At 40.7% G+C, this 16,963-nt stretch overlaps 1 long non-coding RNA gene across 1 annotated transcript in view; it reads right to left on the bottom strand.

Moving 5' to 3' along the window:
* Positions 1 to 5,221: 5,221 nt before the first annotated feature.
* The window catches only part of LOC125481091, a 20,078-nt gene continuing 8,336 nt past the window's right edge, over positions 5,222 to 16,963 (bottom strand). The window contains exon 3 of the long non-coding RNA XR_007261201.1: positions 5,222 to 5,439. This is a non-coding gene — a long non-coding RNA (uncharacterized LOC125481091). The remainder of the gene's footprint in view (positions 5,440 to 16,963) is intronic.

Below are 16,963 nucleotides of genomic sequence, written 5' to 3'. Positions count from 1 at the left end.
TTGTAAATCTTTTCTGCACCCTTTCAAGTTTAACATCCATCCTATGACAGGAAGGCCAGAATTGCACACAGTATTCCAAAAGTGACCTAACCATGTCCTGTACAGCTGCAATATGACACTCCCGTACTCAATTCACTGAGCAGTAAACAGAAATGTACCAAACGCCTTCGTCACTACCCTATCCACCTGCAACTCCAAGGAACTATGAACCTACACCCCAAGGTCTCTTTGTGCGACAGCACTCCCCAGGACCCTACCATTAAGTGTATAAATCCTGCCCTGATTTGCCTTTCCAAAATGCAACACCTCACATTTTTCTGTAAATAAATAAATACAGGATAGTAGTCTAGTCACATTTTGCAAATACTTTGGTAGTTCAAACCCTGAAACTTGAGATGTGGGTTTAAACAGCAGAAAGAATCTACTCCAAACAATGTTATCAGTTATCCTGTAATTCTGCAACTTAATACTGAGTCACCACTATAACTTGTGGACGTGAGCTTTTTGGCCTGACACAGAAATCGTCACACAATAAATCCTTTGAACAACAGGAAGTTGACTAATCATGCTACACCTGTTTTAACAAATGCTCAACAACTTGCATTTATGTAATGCCTTTAACCTGTATAATGTGTGAAGGTGGCAACTGTGAAAAGACATGCCAAAGATCATTCATCTCTTCTAAGCAGAAGTAGAACTGATAAATCTCCCTTGAAACACTGTAAAGACCATGCAATGCCTTTCATTGTTAGGGCAGAAGAGTCTCTCTAATGGGTCTTCATTAAGTCATTCATAACCAACAGTATTCATGGTTCATGAGGCATAATGCTTGTTCCTATCTGCTTTCTCAAGTTACAGACTGTTTTAAGTGTTATGTCATCACAGTGATCCTACGCTCAACAACACAATATAATGGAAAAGAGCCAAACTGAGGCTAAGTATCTCTAGTGTTCTTCCTACTGGGTGCTTCATGTACTTAAACCTGCTCTCAGTGGCCAAGGTATTCACACAATCCCTATTAATCCACTCAGGGGCCGGTTATCTTCGTTGACTGTACGGCTGATTTGCAACGTCAGCCGAGATTACAATAAAGGACACTCTTTCCCAATCTCTCCGCTTGCCTGAGGGATGGAGACCCTCAGGTTAAACCGCCAACAGTTGTCTCTCACTAATGAGAGAGCCCTATGGTCTAGTGGGACTGTGGCCTTTCACCTTTATAGATGCATAATTGTCTCTGTTGAGGAAATTTGGGCATGTTGGGCCAGCTTTGGAAGATGCAGGAGGCTGCTTTTTCCAGCAGAACCTTGACAGACCCCTACAATCGGGAACAAATGGGGGAGTGATTAAGCCCACACTTGTGGCAGTGACACTGACTCAGAAGTCTTCTGGGGGATAGCCTCCTAATGGGCTGTCACACTTACCATCCAATAAGGCCAGTTGATAGGCTCTCCATACTGTCAGTCTAACCCCCAAAGGTCTCGGGTCAGAGACCGTGAGGATGCCTCAACATGGAGGCACCCTCAGAAGTATAAGCTAAATAATAAGGGGCAAAGTTGGCAAATTCCGCAGAACAGAACGGAGACCCCTCCAGAAAAATCATTTATCCCTCAGTGGGGTGAGGATTTGGGGCAGCCTTTCCTACCTCCTGCCCCGTCATGGAGGAAATTAACCAGGCCGCAAATCTGTCCATGTGTGTGCTTCACCACATTAAATGGCTTACCCACCTCTGAACAGTGGGCAGCTGTTCTGCGCACCAGTCTTCCCTCTGCAGACATCCCTGATGGTGAGAATGTATCAGGGATCCTTACTGAAGCAACTTTTCACTACTGTCACAGGTCTCCTGCTTTCAAGAACCAAAGAAATTCCTGTGATCTCCTTCCCCACCCGCTCCCAATCACCGAATCCCTTCTCAGAGGGACTGTAGAATATAATAGAATGCTCTTGTAGAAAATAATAGCTAGCGTGGACTGGTCAAGCTGCTCACTCTTCCAGCATACCCTCCTGCTTTGTATCAACAGCAGCAACAGAACTCAGCTTATGGCTCAGTCACCAACACCTTACCAAGCTTCACAGTCAATATTTGTTTCAAATTCTTCTCAAACTTTTCACGGCTAAAATTCCAAAGCTCTTTCTGCATACACCAGCCGAAACTGGACCGGAAGTGCAGCTGAAGGATCAGAAATAGGCCAGGGCTTTCCACCCTTTTAACACTGAATTCAACAACTTTAGATTTCTACCACTGTTTCCACTTTCTGTCAGCAGCAAGTGCTGGTAATAGTACATGGCTCTACCAGAGTGACTGTAGGGTGAAGGAGGTGTGGGCTGCTGCTTATGCTGGAGTGCTCCTACAGTGATACTGGGATTCAAGGCCCAAAATCCACCCTCCCCCCCACCCAAACCCAGGGTCTTTGCACCTTCCTCCATCACATTCCGAGGCTGTGGGGCATTCCCCTCTGTCAGATTTTCCTTCCCCATCAGCTCTTCAACTGTAAACATTTTGTCTTTATTGTCAACTGTCCCTCAATTTGATAAAGACATTCCTCAAGGTCACGAGGCGCTGTCATGGTTATTTAAGCGACTGACCTGCTAATTCTTAACCTCTTTCAGCACAATCTGACAGCCCCAAGCAGAGTCTGGGTTGGTATTGGAGGCTGCCCTTAACTTACTGTCTCACAAAGGCTATCCCTCTTGACTTGACTGACAGTTATTGATAACAAGAGAGTTGCAAAGACTCTTACTGTTCTAAACTGTAGCAGACAAAAGCTTAGCCTGTGCTATCTTTCCTCATAAGGCAGCCCATCCATTCCAGGTATTACTTTGGTAAACTTTCTCTCAAGTGCTACCACACATCTATATAATTCCATAAATAAGGTGACCAATGCTGCACAAAGTATTTTAAACGTAGTTTCCCCAGTGCCCTAAGTGAAGTATAACTTCCCTACCTGTGTATTCAATCCCCTCACAAAACACGATTAAGATTCTATTCTCTTTCCCAATTAGTTGCTGTAACTGCATATTAACCTTTTATGATTCATGCATTAGGACACCCAATTTCCTCTACATCTCAGACCTCTGCAATCTCTCACTATGTTTATAGCACACATTTTTTTCATTCTTCCTGCCAAAATGGACAATTTCATATTTTCTCACATTATGCTCCATTTGCCAGATCTTTGCTCACTTGCATAACTTATCCTTCTATAGTCCTTTCTTAATTCCCTTTCCTACCTATCTTTGTGTCATCAACAAATTTCTTCCTTCTGTTCATCTGGTTGTTCATATCAATTGAAAACAGCTGAGGTCCCCCTGTACTGATCCATGAAGCACACCGCTTGTAACATTTTGCCAATCTAAAAATAATCCACCTTTGCCTACTATGTTTCCCATTTGTCAGCTAGTTTTCTATCTATGTTAATATGTTATCTATAATACCATGAGCTCTTATTTACCGCAAACCCCTCTTTTGTAGCATTTTATCAAATTTTATCCATTTTAATGAAAATAAAGTATGCAGAATCTTGAGCTTTATAAGTCAAATATGAGTTTTAAAAAAAAAATCAATTCTTGTCTCCTCAGCATAACAGGCCCAATTTTAGGCACCACACTTTCCACTTAGCATATGAAGGTTTTGGGGAGGTTACAAAAGGGATTTACTAAGATACTCCAGGGAATGAGGGATCAAATTATGGAGCATCTGAAGTTGCTCTACTTAGCAACAAGGTCAGGATTTGATGAAGATGTTTAAAATGTTAAAGGGTTTAGATACAGTTTAAAAAAAAAACACAATGCTGAAGCTCTGTTATCTACAGGACACAGATTTAAGATTCTTTGCAAAAGGACCAGAAATGACATAAAAGGATTTTGTTATGTAATGACAGGTTAAGATTTAGAATGTACAGTCTGACAAGTTGGTTGACACGGATTCAACAGGAGCTTTCAAAAGGGGGTTGAATAATTTGAAGCAGAAACATTTTTAGGGATGTGGGAAAAGCGCAGGAGAGTATGACTAGCTTCAATTGTTTCTTTAAAATGCCAGCAACACCCAATAAGTTAAATGGCCTCCTTCTGCGCTATACTATTCTAGATTTCTAAGATAAATCACTAATATTCTTCACCTTTCACAGACCCATTCTATTATTCCCTGCCTCCGTATATACTTAAAGACCATGCATTTCGATCCTCATGCACTTCAGGTGAAACATCATCAACTTGAACCCTTTTTTTTGTTTCTCTTTGCCCCAAGTGTTTCTAACATTTCCTGTCATTTGTTTGAGATATAAGAAGTCCATGACTTGTGCAGCCAGTATCTGGAGAAGCTTTGTAAGGAGTGGTATGCATGTCAGAGGGGACGCACATGGTGAGAACAATCAGAGACCTGCTGAAACCTCAAACACCAATATTCCAAGAGAGAAAAGATACCCTGAGATTGTTGCAAGAGAAGTTCATCTTATAAAGAAATGGAATTGCAGAAAATAATGTTTCTATAATGCAGGTACAAGTGAGGGCAGACATGTTTCCTTTGGTAGGAAGGTGGGAGATAGGGATGAGGGATCAAGGAGGTGCCCAGGTTCCAGCAGCTGACAGGTAACTAAGATGCATCGACGGTCGCGTGGCAGCAATGAGTGCCAAACAAATGTGGTGCCATCTCAGCGACCCAGCAACAAGGCACCAGCAGGCAAGATCCTAGTGTAAATGCTGGAATAATGAGCTACGCACTTGAACAGCCTCAGAGCATATTGTAAAGACTGGAGCAAAACGTGGAACAGTGCAAAAAGGCAAGCACCCTTTCCTCTCTAAATTAAGGCTGCAACTGATAACTCCTCATCAATCACCATAATGCGCAAATGATGACTGCACTTTCAATGCAGAGAAGAGGCCCAAGGCAATTCGAAGGAAAGAAAAACAAGTCAATGATGAGGGTGGGGTGAAAAAAAATTGTTAGCGAATTGTGAGCCTTAAGAAAGCATTAGAAGAAGATGTAGGATGTTGGAAGAGCGCTGGAACAAATTGCTGAAGGTGTAATCACCAATGGTGGCTATGAGAGAACTGGAGCAGTGGAATGGTACAATGGAATGGGAGTGAGAGTGGGGATGTAATTTCCAGAGATAGGGACAACAGGACCTCAGCAGACAGACAATTCCTGAATCAATCCCTCATTCCAGCACTTTAAAGAAAAACAGTAGAGCTTACTCGCTCTCTCTGTTTCAACGGATTAGCTTTACCTCCACAACAAAATAGTGGGCTCCTACTGCAGCTTCAAACACAAAATATTGTTTGGATAAAACAAAGAGGTTTTTCCATGGCATTAAACCTTCACTGGCTTTCTGAATATACTGGAGTCCTTACCTTGTTCAGCCATTTCAAACCAGGTATTTTATTTGAATTTATTTGTTCTTCTAGCCATGGACGCATGCGCATTCTCTCCACTGGCATCGCCACCTACAATAAAACGGAAAGCAGGAGAGGTGCTCAGTACTTAAACAGTGCTAAAAGCATCAGCTGTAAAGCATCAGTCTTCGTGATAAAGGGGAAAACTGAAGCAACATAAGGGAGATTGTTCTTTGCCCTACAAATCAATGGGAATCCACGAGTACAGTGGGTGCAAGGAGGGGATTTGACAGTAGGGCCCAGTGTTTCATAAGTGAATTCATTAATACGTTTTGATCCTTTCCAAAGACTGATGTGGTTTTTTTTATATGACAGGAAGAGTTAGATTCATTTCAGAAGATCTATTTCCTGACCATTGCCATGATTCATGTGGAATCAACAATCCAAAAGAACAAAACTTACCAAGCAACCCTGATGAGAAAAACTAATGGACAAGATTAAATTTTTAGACCTTTTCAAGTTAACCTGTTCAGACATGTTGTGACACATCTATGGAACAGATAGGATTTGAACCCAGCCTTTCCAGCTCCGAGGTATGGACACAACCATTGTGCCACAACATTGTGCCTCCAAGATTTCATTTTTTATAACTTTTACTCAAAGAATCAAACCAAAATCAATGTAAATTAACTACAGATTAACAGGCAAATTATATTCAATATAAACGATGGATTATAGAATAACTGATTTAAAAAGCTGATATAAAGATAGATATGATGTTTTGGTGATAAAAATCTTGAGTTTGCTGAAAAAAGGCATAAAATCAAAGCTTTTTGTCTTGCGCTCATCAGGACAATTTGCATGAAATACCAAAGGGGAAAAGTAATTTTTTTTTTATTCTATGAGAAGGGAGTGCTGAGTGGTGAATAGATGAAAACTGACAGTTAACTGCCACAGTTTGTTCAAATCTAAACCAGGGTTGCCTCTGATTGGTCAAGGGACAGGGACTGCCCTGAGAAGTGAACCAGAGAATACCTGTCACCTGTTTGTTGCGTTGAAAAACAAATAAGTGTACATGTCCATTTTGCTTTACACAACAAGACCATTGGCAGTTGCTGAGGGTCACACTAAAACTTTTTTTTAAAAATTCACTCACAAGATATGGGTGTTGCTGGTTGGGCCAGCATTTACTACCAATCCCCAGCTACTCGAGAAGTGGTGATGAGTTGCTTTCTTGAACTGATGTAGTCATATGCTGCTGGGAGTAGAACCACAAAGCCGTTAGGGAGTGGGTTCCAGGACTTTGACCCAGTGACAGTGAAGAATTAACAATATATTTCCAAGTCAGGGTAGTATGTGATTTGGATGGTAATTTGCAGTTGGTGGTGTTCCCATGTATCTACTGTCCCTGTACTTCAACATGGTAATGGTTATGGATTTGGAAGGTGCTGTCTAAGGACCTTTGCTGAATTTCTGCAGATGAGCAGATATATCTTGCAGATGAGCAGACTGCTGCAATTAGTGTCGGTGGTGGCGGGAGTGATGTTTGTGGATTTGGTGCCAATCAAGTGGGCTGATGTGACACGGATGTTCCAAGCTTCTTGAGTGTTGCTGGAGCTGCAGCCAATCAGGCAAATGGGGAGTATTCCAGCACACTCCTTGTAGATGATGGATAGGCTTTGGGGAATCAGGAGGTGAGTTACATGCTGCAGGATTCCTGGCTTCTGACCCGCTCGTGGCCCCAGTATTTCATGGCTAGACAAGTTCAGTTTTGACTCAGTGACACTGAAGGAACTGAAGCCAAAGGACAACAGCTTCTGGGTCCTAAGGGCCAATAGTCAGGGCTGAGGTATTTTTTCCCTTCTTCTCATGAGGTAAGAGATGTGGTGAGAGGGGCTCCAGTGGCTCAGAAGAAGGGTAGGGGAATGGCATTCACCTCCAACTGAGGGTCCTGGTAGCCAACCTCCACCTCCAAGCATTATTGACAGGCAGGGCACACTGGTTTCCCGGTCAAGATACTATCCACCTCTTTCACCTGCCAGGGAAGTAGGAAACTGGGGAGGTGGAAGGTTGAGGTCCTTAAGTAGCCATTAATCAGCCAGTGAAGTGAAGAAAGTCACCCATGGATCTTCTCCCCCAGTACTTAATTGCAGAGGTGGCAAGAAGAGGGTGGGATTATCTCCAGGGCAAACTCACGCTCAATTATTTCCCCTTCTCACCACCTTCAGGAAGGGGCCAATTCTACCCTAGGTCTCCTAGATTTACTTTATCCAAATTCTATGGATATATTCAACAACAAAACACCACTATTCAGTATCACTTATCTAGCTCAGCTCACAACAGTCCTGATGGTGGACATTTCCCAGAATCAACTTCATCTAACCAATCAATAACACCTCAGTACACTGTATGGCCAAATCTACAGAAACAACAGCAATATTTTACCTTCCCCACTGCTGAACCCCCAAATGCAGGTTCCATTGTTCTTCAGCTGTCTTATAGGCATGGCTCCTCACAACCTGCCTGATTTCACTACCTGATAAAATCTGATCGAGGGGGCTTCCCTCCAATCAGCTCCTGTTTCTTTAGCAATCTGAAATCACAGCCTGATTTCCCAGAAGTCCGACGTCACAGTCAGGAATTCAAAATAGGCAACCCTTTGCACAGATCACAAGTTATAAATTAAACTTCAAATTATACACTAAACCTAAAATATATGTCTACAAGAGCTATAAATACGGCTGCTGAAAAAAAGTGGAATGGAGGAGGTTAGATATGCCTTGAATGTTGACAGACTTTGCAAACAGCTCCTGTTCCATATTTTACTTGTTGAACATAAATTCATTTCACTTTAAATTTTTAAGTTGCTCCGTAATCCTTGAGTGGACATGCATGAGAGGAGGACATTTGCCCGTCATTAATTCCTATGGATAAGAAGAAACTTCCACCCATGTTTGGGACGAGTCAGGAATATCGTCACATTTAAGCTTGTTTTGAAGCCTATTTTGAAATAACAGCTTCTTCCCCTATCCTGGAAATTGTGAGCAGCACAATTCCTGACTGACTTTCATGGCAACACTCAGTCGCAGAAAAACAAGTACATAAAGTAGGCCACTTCTATTCCCCTGAGCGCAGGCACCCAAGCTATGCTCTTGCATCCTATTTTTCTTATTTCGGATAATGACTAGCTCAAACATTTGAAGCATTTCCTACTTTTGTTTCATATTTCAAACATTGAGTTTTCCTGATATTTCCCCACTTGCAGCAAAATTACAAATTTATTCTGTAGATGCAGACAATGCAGAGTACAATCTGCTGAGGTACGCTCGGATAAAATTTTCAGAAATCAAGACCAATTTTCATCATCAGTTCACTTGAGTGACGTGACCTATGACAGTCAAACACTAATTTGGCGTCAGTAATTTTTATTCCACGTCAAAGCTTTTCTGTCTTTTATCACTCAAGTAACCAGATTAGGACGACAAAGACAGAGACCAAAGTTGGGTTTGCTTATAAAATAATTCAACAGGTTGTTTAAATTTAGCCTTAAAATCAACCTTTATCAGATTACCATGGAAATTAATCTGTGATTTTACAAGTCGATATTTCCATTTTCATTTACAAAAGGAAGACTAAAATGTACAGGTGTATAATCATAAGCTAATTGAAAGCCACAATTATAGCTTATTTGTGCTTCTAAAGTCACAGGGACTTAGGGAGTACTAAAACAAATTAGATCAGAGATGTTGGTCTCTGGAGATTGAAACAGAAGGGTCTATGTTAAAATAAAAACCACTCAAAGCTAAAAAATCATACAAAACAACCAGCCTTAGGGTGCAGAACAACATCTAACCATAAGGTATTTACTGTGCTACCTAAACCATAAGCTCGCTCTATTTTTATTTATTTTCATTTGTTATCTCATCACCAAAAAAGAAGCTAAATACATTATTCAATGAAGTGGAAACTGACTAGTCTTCACAGTGATAACTTGAAAAGTTCCAAATAAATTCAATTTGGGTGAGGGAAGGGATAGCTGGCTCAATGGGGCATCCTTCTAGGAAGGTATTTCTGTTCTTCAATGAAACACATCTTTGCTGACAGTTGTAAAATATCTCCTTAAATGTCTGTCACTGCCTCTCTGGTGTTTTATGTTTCAACTTACTATGGGAAAGTATTAGTCTAATTGTAATGTTACAGGGCTAGTAATCCAGATTAATTTGCTGGGGACAAGGATATGAAACCCATCATGGCAGAAAATGAACTTTGAATTCCAATAAATTTTTTAAAAAATCTTAGCTTAAAAGATATTCTAGTGACGACCATGTAACCATTGACATAAAAGCTAATCTGGGGGTTCATTAATGCCCTTTAGGGAAGGAAATCTACCATCCTTACATAGTCTGGTCTCCATGTGAATCCAGCCCCACACCAATATTGTTGATTCTTTACTGCCCTAGCCAGCAACAGTTCAAGGGTAATTTGAGATGGTAATAAATGCTAGCCTAGCCCGTGATGTCAACACCCCATGAGTGAATAAAATAAAAATTCCACTATACACAAATGTCTTAATTTCTTGCTCGTGCCTTTATCAGTCCTGGGTACAGACCATGAGCTCAATCCTCAGCCTACTTTTGCCAATTTGATTTGTTCAATCTATATGAAAATTAAAATCTCCCTCAAGTGTTGCAAATACATTTCTTAAAGGCTGCCATTATTTCCTGAGCTGTGTCCTTTCCTACAGTGTAGCATTGTCAGGGGGCCTATAGACCACTTCCACTAATGGCTTTGTCCCTTTGTTACTTCTCATTTCCACTGAACCCAATTTTACATTTTCATTATCCAAAGCAAGATCATTTCTCACTTCTGTACTGATCTCATGCTTTCTATACATCTAGTTCCGCTGAAGCACTTCGCAGATGGGCTTATCATTAATGCTTGACTGAGCTCCAAGATACAGCAGCACATTATCTCAGCAGAAACCTTAAGTATTTGCTTGACTGGCAGTTTTTCGGGGTTATAATAAATTATCCTTTCAATGATCTTTTTTGTCCAAGGTTAAAAGTGGGTAAAGCTATCTTTTCTGTTGATATAATGGTCTTGTGAGATTGAGACTTTTGTAAAGCGGTAGAAATAGTGGGGTCAAAGCGGATTTCTGACTTTTTTTTGCACTGTACTTTAACTCTTGTTAAGTTTATTATTTAATTCAATTGCTCATTATAAAATGCACCCTGGTGAATGGGCACATAGCATGGAAGGGGCATACAGGGTGTGAATAAGACCTTTTAAATTTAGCTTTGAATAGGTTCCCTAATTCAGACAATGGTTCACAATTCCTCCAGGAAGTGCATGACTCCACAAAAACTGCAGGGATGGGACATAAGGTGATGAGCCCACAATGAACTCAGCCAAGTTGAGAGTGCAGGGTACAGGCCTCCTTCCAACTGTGAAACTAGGAATCCTGGAATTGGGTCATGTCATCATTTTCAAATCCCCTCCTTACATCGCACAGATGGAGGCAAGAAAATCCCGGTCTATGATCCTGTACATTTGTAGGACCTTGCTTTCTGCAATTTGGCAGCAATGTTTCCTACACTATAGCAGTGACTATACTTTTAAAGAGTACTTAATGGGCTTCTAAGTGACTTTGGTTGTGAAATGTGCTACAGCTTCCTGATTAGTAAAAGGTTTAAAGAATAGAGAGAAGGCAGGAGAATGGGGTTGAGAAACACATCAGCCATGATCAAATGGCGCGATAGACTCAATGGGTCAGATGGCTTAATTCTGCTCCTATATCTAATGGTCTTATATGTATTCAATGCTTTTCTTTCTATTCCATGCAATCAATTTATCGACAGGGTTTTCATTAGCGCACAGCACAAAGTTACTTTATTTGGTACCAAGGAGCTAGGCTAACACTATGCCTATCAAACTGAAACCACATGCTAGAGGATTGGTACCAGTCAGGATATTTTTTTTTGCTAAACATTTCTGAAATAAATTCCCATGAAGAGCACTGTAAACCTACATGCATGCATCAGCTTTTAACATTCAAATTTCAATCACTGTATTTTGAGAGTGAAAGCATCTGCATGCAGTTACTCAAAACCATATACCTTAATAAAGTCTCCATGGGATCCAAACAATAATCTGGGAACATTTTTCTCCTCCACACACTGCCAAGGTACAGAAAGATGTAGGTGTATGAGTGCATGAGTCACAGAAAGATGGCATGCAGGTACACAGCACATAATCAAGAAGGCTCCTGGAATGCTTTTCCTTTAGTACAGGAAGTACTGAATATAAAAGTGAGGATGTTATGCTTCAGTTACACAGGACCTTTGTGAGATCACATCTTGAACATGGTGTGCAGTTCTAATCTCCTTACTTAAGAAAGGATGTAAATGTATTCGGTGCTTTTCAGAAAAGGTTTACTAGGTTGATACTGGAGTGAATAGGTTGCTTTATGAGGACAGGTTGGACAGGTTCGGCTTGTTTCCACTGGAGTTCAGAAGAGTGAGGGGTGACTTGACAAATGTGTGTAGGATTCCCAATGGTCTTGAACATGTAAAGGATATTTCCAGAACAGGGGTACTTCTGAGTCACTTCCAGCATAGAGGTAGGAGATTTTCTTTCCACAGCGAGTTGTGTGTTGTAAGGTGTTTGATTTATATGTATCAATATTATGTACGTTTGAGTTGAATGTTTGAATTTGAACCAGTGACATATGGGTGGCGTATCTACTGACTAACTTGTACATGTTGCTTTGGCAATTTCATTTAAAACACAGTGAGAGAGAGACTTCCTGAAGAGTAATGGAGCTTTGTTTGTAAAGGGAAAATTTTATGAGTGAACAAGATAAACAGTTGTGCAATAGACTCCAGTTCAGAATTTTTCTTTGGATCAGGCAAAACACATATCTTTAAACACAGTTGTATGAACAGTTAAATGAAGTCTATGGGGCTGTTGAGAAGGGAAATTTCTCTTGTATGGATACAGCAAAGTGTTTTATGGATTAATGGGATTGTATCTTTAAATATGCTAAACACAATTACCGCGCAGTGTCTAGGGATGTGCAGGTTAGGTGGATTAACAATGGTAAATGCGGAGTTACGGAAATAGGACAGGGGGAATGGGTCTGGGTGGGATGCTTTTCAGAGGGTCGGTTCAGACTCAATGGGTCAAATGATCTCTTATCTGCACTGTGGAGATTCTATGATTCTATGCTATATGTAAATGGTTTGGTTTATTCTATTTTATCTCTTCATTTGTGTAACAAACATTTTACATTACTGAAAGCAAATTTGCAATATTGCAGGTTTGTGTTTTAGTTAGAGACCACCTTGTTAAAACCAACAAAACGTCATCTATCAGGCCAGATTTCAGACTGGGATCTGACTCGTGCAGTAGCAACAAAAACAGCTGGAAAAGCTCAGCAGGTCTGGCAGCATCTGTGAAGCGAAATCAGAGTTAACGTTTCGGGTCTGGTTCTAAGGAAGGGTCACTGGACCCGAAATGTTAACTCTGATTTCTCTTCACAGATACTGCCAGACCTGCTGAGCTTTTCCAGCAATTTCTGTTTTTGTTTCTGATTTACAGCATCTGCAGTTCTTTCGGTTTTTGTCCAGTAGCAACGTCAGCCGAGATATTACAAGTTGTACATCTTTGAAATTCTACCTCAGAAGACAGTGGAGGTGGGGGTCATAGAATATTTTTAAGACAGAGGTAGATAGGCAGGAGAATTGATGATTATTGGGGTATAATGGGAAAATGGTACTTGAAAGACAAACAAATCAGCCATAAATTTATTGTATGGTGAAGCATACTCAAGGAACCAAGCTATCTGCTTCTGCTTCATTTTTGTGTCTTTATAAAATATTTTACTCAAAAGCTAATTCGTACCTGAAATAAAACAGTACTTCATGGTCAGCAATAGTGTACATCACCTCAACATGCACAAAAGTTCACATTTTAAAAACAAATTCACTGGTAACCAAAATAGCACTGAAAAATGGGAGAAGTTTCACCCATCTATGATGAGCCTGCTCACATATAGTCTTTCACATGAACGTGGGGTAATGTTCTTAGTTACCTTTCCCTCGGATAAATTTGCATGTACAAATTATAAGTTACCATTTGTTGCTATGCCGGAAGTTAAACAGAATCAAGCTCAAGCTGTTAAAACACAGTCTCTTTCCTGATCTAACATAAGACAACATAAGAATGTTACATTCACAACATTTAAACATTTCAATAAAACACCTTAGCTTTAGAACAGCTTTTAAGTGGCCTAAATTTTGATCTACTTATTTTATAGTGGTTAAATGTATCTTAAACTGTCAACACTTCATCTCTATTTCACTTTCATTGGCAAAACTCTTGTGTTTGATCAATGGCTTGGTGACAATATATACTCTTTAAAGCTTGGTTTGGTCTGTTCCAATCCTTTGTTTTCACAACCAAATAAAACAACCCAACCCAACAGTATTGACAAAGCGCCACAATCAAAGGAAATCAAAAGCAATGGACAATTTCACTGACGTCTGTAACAAGCACATTCAAAAATCACTTCAGAAACAGAACTTTACTTCTATTAACAAAGTGGGAAGCTCATGGCTTAGAACATAGAACGGAGAACATAGAACAGTACAGCACAGTACAGGCCCTTCGGCCCACAATGTTGTGCCGAACTTTTACCCTAAGCCTAAGGTCTATCTAACCTCCGCCCCTACCTTATACTATCATCCATATGCCTACCTAATACCGCCTTAAATGTCCCTAATGAGGCCGACTCCACTACCCTCTCCGGCAATGCATTCCACGCCCCTATCACTCTCTGAGTAAAGAACCTACCTCTGATGTCTCCCCGATATCTACCTCCTTTCACTTTAAAACTATGCCCCCTCGTAAAAGCTACCTCCAACCGAGGAAAAAGTCCCTGGCTGTCTACTGTATCTATACCTCTGATCATTTTGTACACCTTATTATTTTTAAGATGATAAATACATCTTAGTGAGTGAGGACAGTTGTCCCAGCTGTAAAACCCAAAACCCATCTACCTCTAAAAAGGAAAAATGCCAAGTTACAACCTATGAAGTGGTTCAACATTCTTGATTGTCTGCCACAACAGAGTTTCAATCAGACCTGTTGGATACATTGTGGAAATGTAGCAATTGCCTCAATAGCTTATTCTTTCCTCTCTCTCCTACATACTAGCAATGTTTCCATTCAGAACAAAACTCCCCCTCACTGCTATCCATTCATTTTCAGTATCTTACTTCCTCTGAATTCTCTTGGCTTTTTTTTTAAATTTGAAAGTTCAATTTAATTTTCATTTAGACATTTCTTTCACATTCCTATATTTTCTCTCATGCAATGTTGAACCACGGAAGGAGGCAATCCTGCCTGAGCAGCTCTTTGAAAGGGCAATCCAATTAGTCCTTTATCCTTATAGCCCTGAAAATGTTTTCTGTTCAACAGCTTCTCCAATTCCCTTTTGAATCTGCTTCAAGTATGTGGCCAAAACATTTTGCTTTCAAATTCACACTCTTCTGTCATTTGTCAGGTGTTTTAATTTAATGCCAGATGTGTTACGTTTGTTAACAGATGTACATTGCCTGCTTGGTGAAATGGTCAATTATAAACACAAAGCAGTCCAATTTCAGATTCATACCAGGCCTCATGGTTTGTCTATAGATGTGGCAAAAGGATCTTCAGTCCCACAGTCACATTATCATGAAAAGGTATTCATTATGACACGGCTGTCCAACATTACCATACAATCATTATTGGAGGCGGGATGTCCAGAGGAGGTTTTCAAGAATGATCCTGGGGACGAAGAGCCTGGCATATGAGGAGTGGTTGACGACTCTGGGTCTATACTCTAAGGAGTCTAGAAAGTTGAGGGGGGTGGTTCTCATTGAAACTTACAAAATACTGAGAGGCCTGAACGTAGTGGATGTGAGGAAGATGTTTCCGCTAGTAGGAGAGATTAGGACCCAACAGCATAGCCTCAGAGTGACAGGATGACCCTTTAGAACTAAGATGAGAAGGAATTTCTTCAAAGGGTAGTTAATCTATGGAACTCACTGCCACTGTAGGCTGTGAAGGTCAAGTCATTGAGTGTATTAAGACAGAGATAGGTAGTTTCTTGATTGGTAAGGGGATCAAGCGTTATGGGGAGAAGGCAGGAGAATGAGGTCGAGAAACTTATCAGCCATGGTCAAATGGCAGAGCAGACTCGATGGCCCCACTAGCCTAACTCTGCTCCTATATCTTATGGTCTAATTAAAGAACTCAATTTGATACTCCATATCCTGTCGATACTACAACATTACAACTTCTACTTATACAGCACTTTCAAGGCCAAGAATCTTAAAAGGAGACAGGTGGAAAGGTGACCAGGTTTATGGACAGAATTCTAAAGCTTAGGCAGCTGAAGACACAGCCACCAATGGCAAGATGATTAAAATTGGGGATGAACAACAGGCCAGAATTGGTAAACACAGAGATCCAGGGGAGTTGTACAGGAAGGTGAAGGTTACAGAGATAGGGCAATGGAGAAATGTGGAAACAAGGATGAAGCATTGTCAGACCAGGAGCCAATGTGGATCAATGAGCACAGAGATGATGGGTGAACAGTTAGAATGCATGCAGTAGAGTTTTGGATTACCTCAAATTAGAAGGGTACAAGGTGGGAGGCCCACCAAATGAGCAGTGAAACAGTTGGCTTTAATACATTGCATTAATTTGTAATTACAGGACACCAATGACCATGAGATAGCAAGAACTGCAGATGCTGGAGTCAGAGATAACAAAATGTGGAGCTGGAGGAACAGAGCAGGCCAGGTAGCATCAGATGAACAGGAAAGCTGACATTTCAGGTCGGGACTCTTCTTCAGAAGTCCCGACCTGAAATGTCAGCTTTCTTGTTCCTCTGATGCTGCCTGGCCTGCTTTGTTCCTCCAGCTCCACACTTTGTTATCACCAATGGCCATTCAGCCCAATAGCTCCATGCTGGTGTTTGTACTCCACAGAAGCCTCCATCCACAATTTCACCTCATCACCATAACGTATTTATCAAACTTGCCCTAAAATTCCTTTACACCAATTATCTTAAGCATTCCTTATCTGCCATCTTCTGACCTTTCTTTGAGTCAAGAATTTCTCCTGAATTCCCTTTAGGATTTATTCTTAACTACCTTATGGTTATGGCCCTAGTTCTGGTTTCTATCTTCATGGGAAATGTCTTTTCTGCATGAATCTTACAAACCTATCCATAACCTTAAATGCTTATTAAGTCAACCATTGATCTATTGATCACTAGAAAACACTGGCAACCACAAGGTTACCTAGGTGTACCACAAGAATCTGTCCTGGGTCCTCTTCTATTTGTGATATTTGTAAATGATTTGGATGAAGGAGTGGAAGGGTGGATTAGCAAGTTCGCGGATGATACAAAGGTGGGTCATGTTGTGGATAGTGCAGAGGGCTGTTCTAGGTTACAAAGGGACATTGATAGGATGCAGAGCTGGGCTGAGAAGTGGCAGGTGGAGTTTAACCCTGAAAAGTGTGAGGTGATTCATTTGGGAAGGACAAATTTGAAAGCAGAATATAGGGTTAACGGAAAGATTCT

The sequence above is a fragment of the Rhincodon typus genome, unplaced genomic scaffold (assembly GCF_021869965.1).
Source record: "Rhincodon typus isolate 14 unplaced genomic scaffold, sRhiTyp1.1 hic_rhity00000844, whole genome shotgun sequence".
NCBI classification, from domain to species: domain Eukaryota; kingdom Metazoa; phylum Chordata; class Chondrichthyes; order Orectolobiformes; family Rhincodontidae; genus Rhincodon; species Rhincodon typus.
Note: the sequence above shows the minus strand (reverse complement) of the source record. Positions and strands in the feature narration are given on the sequence as shown.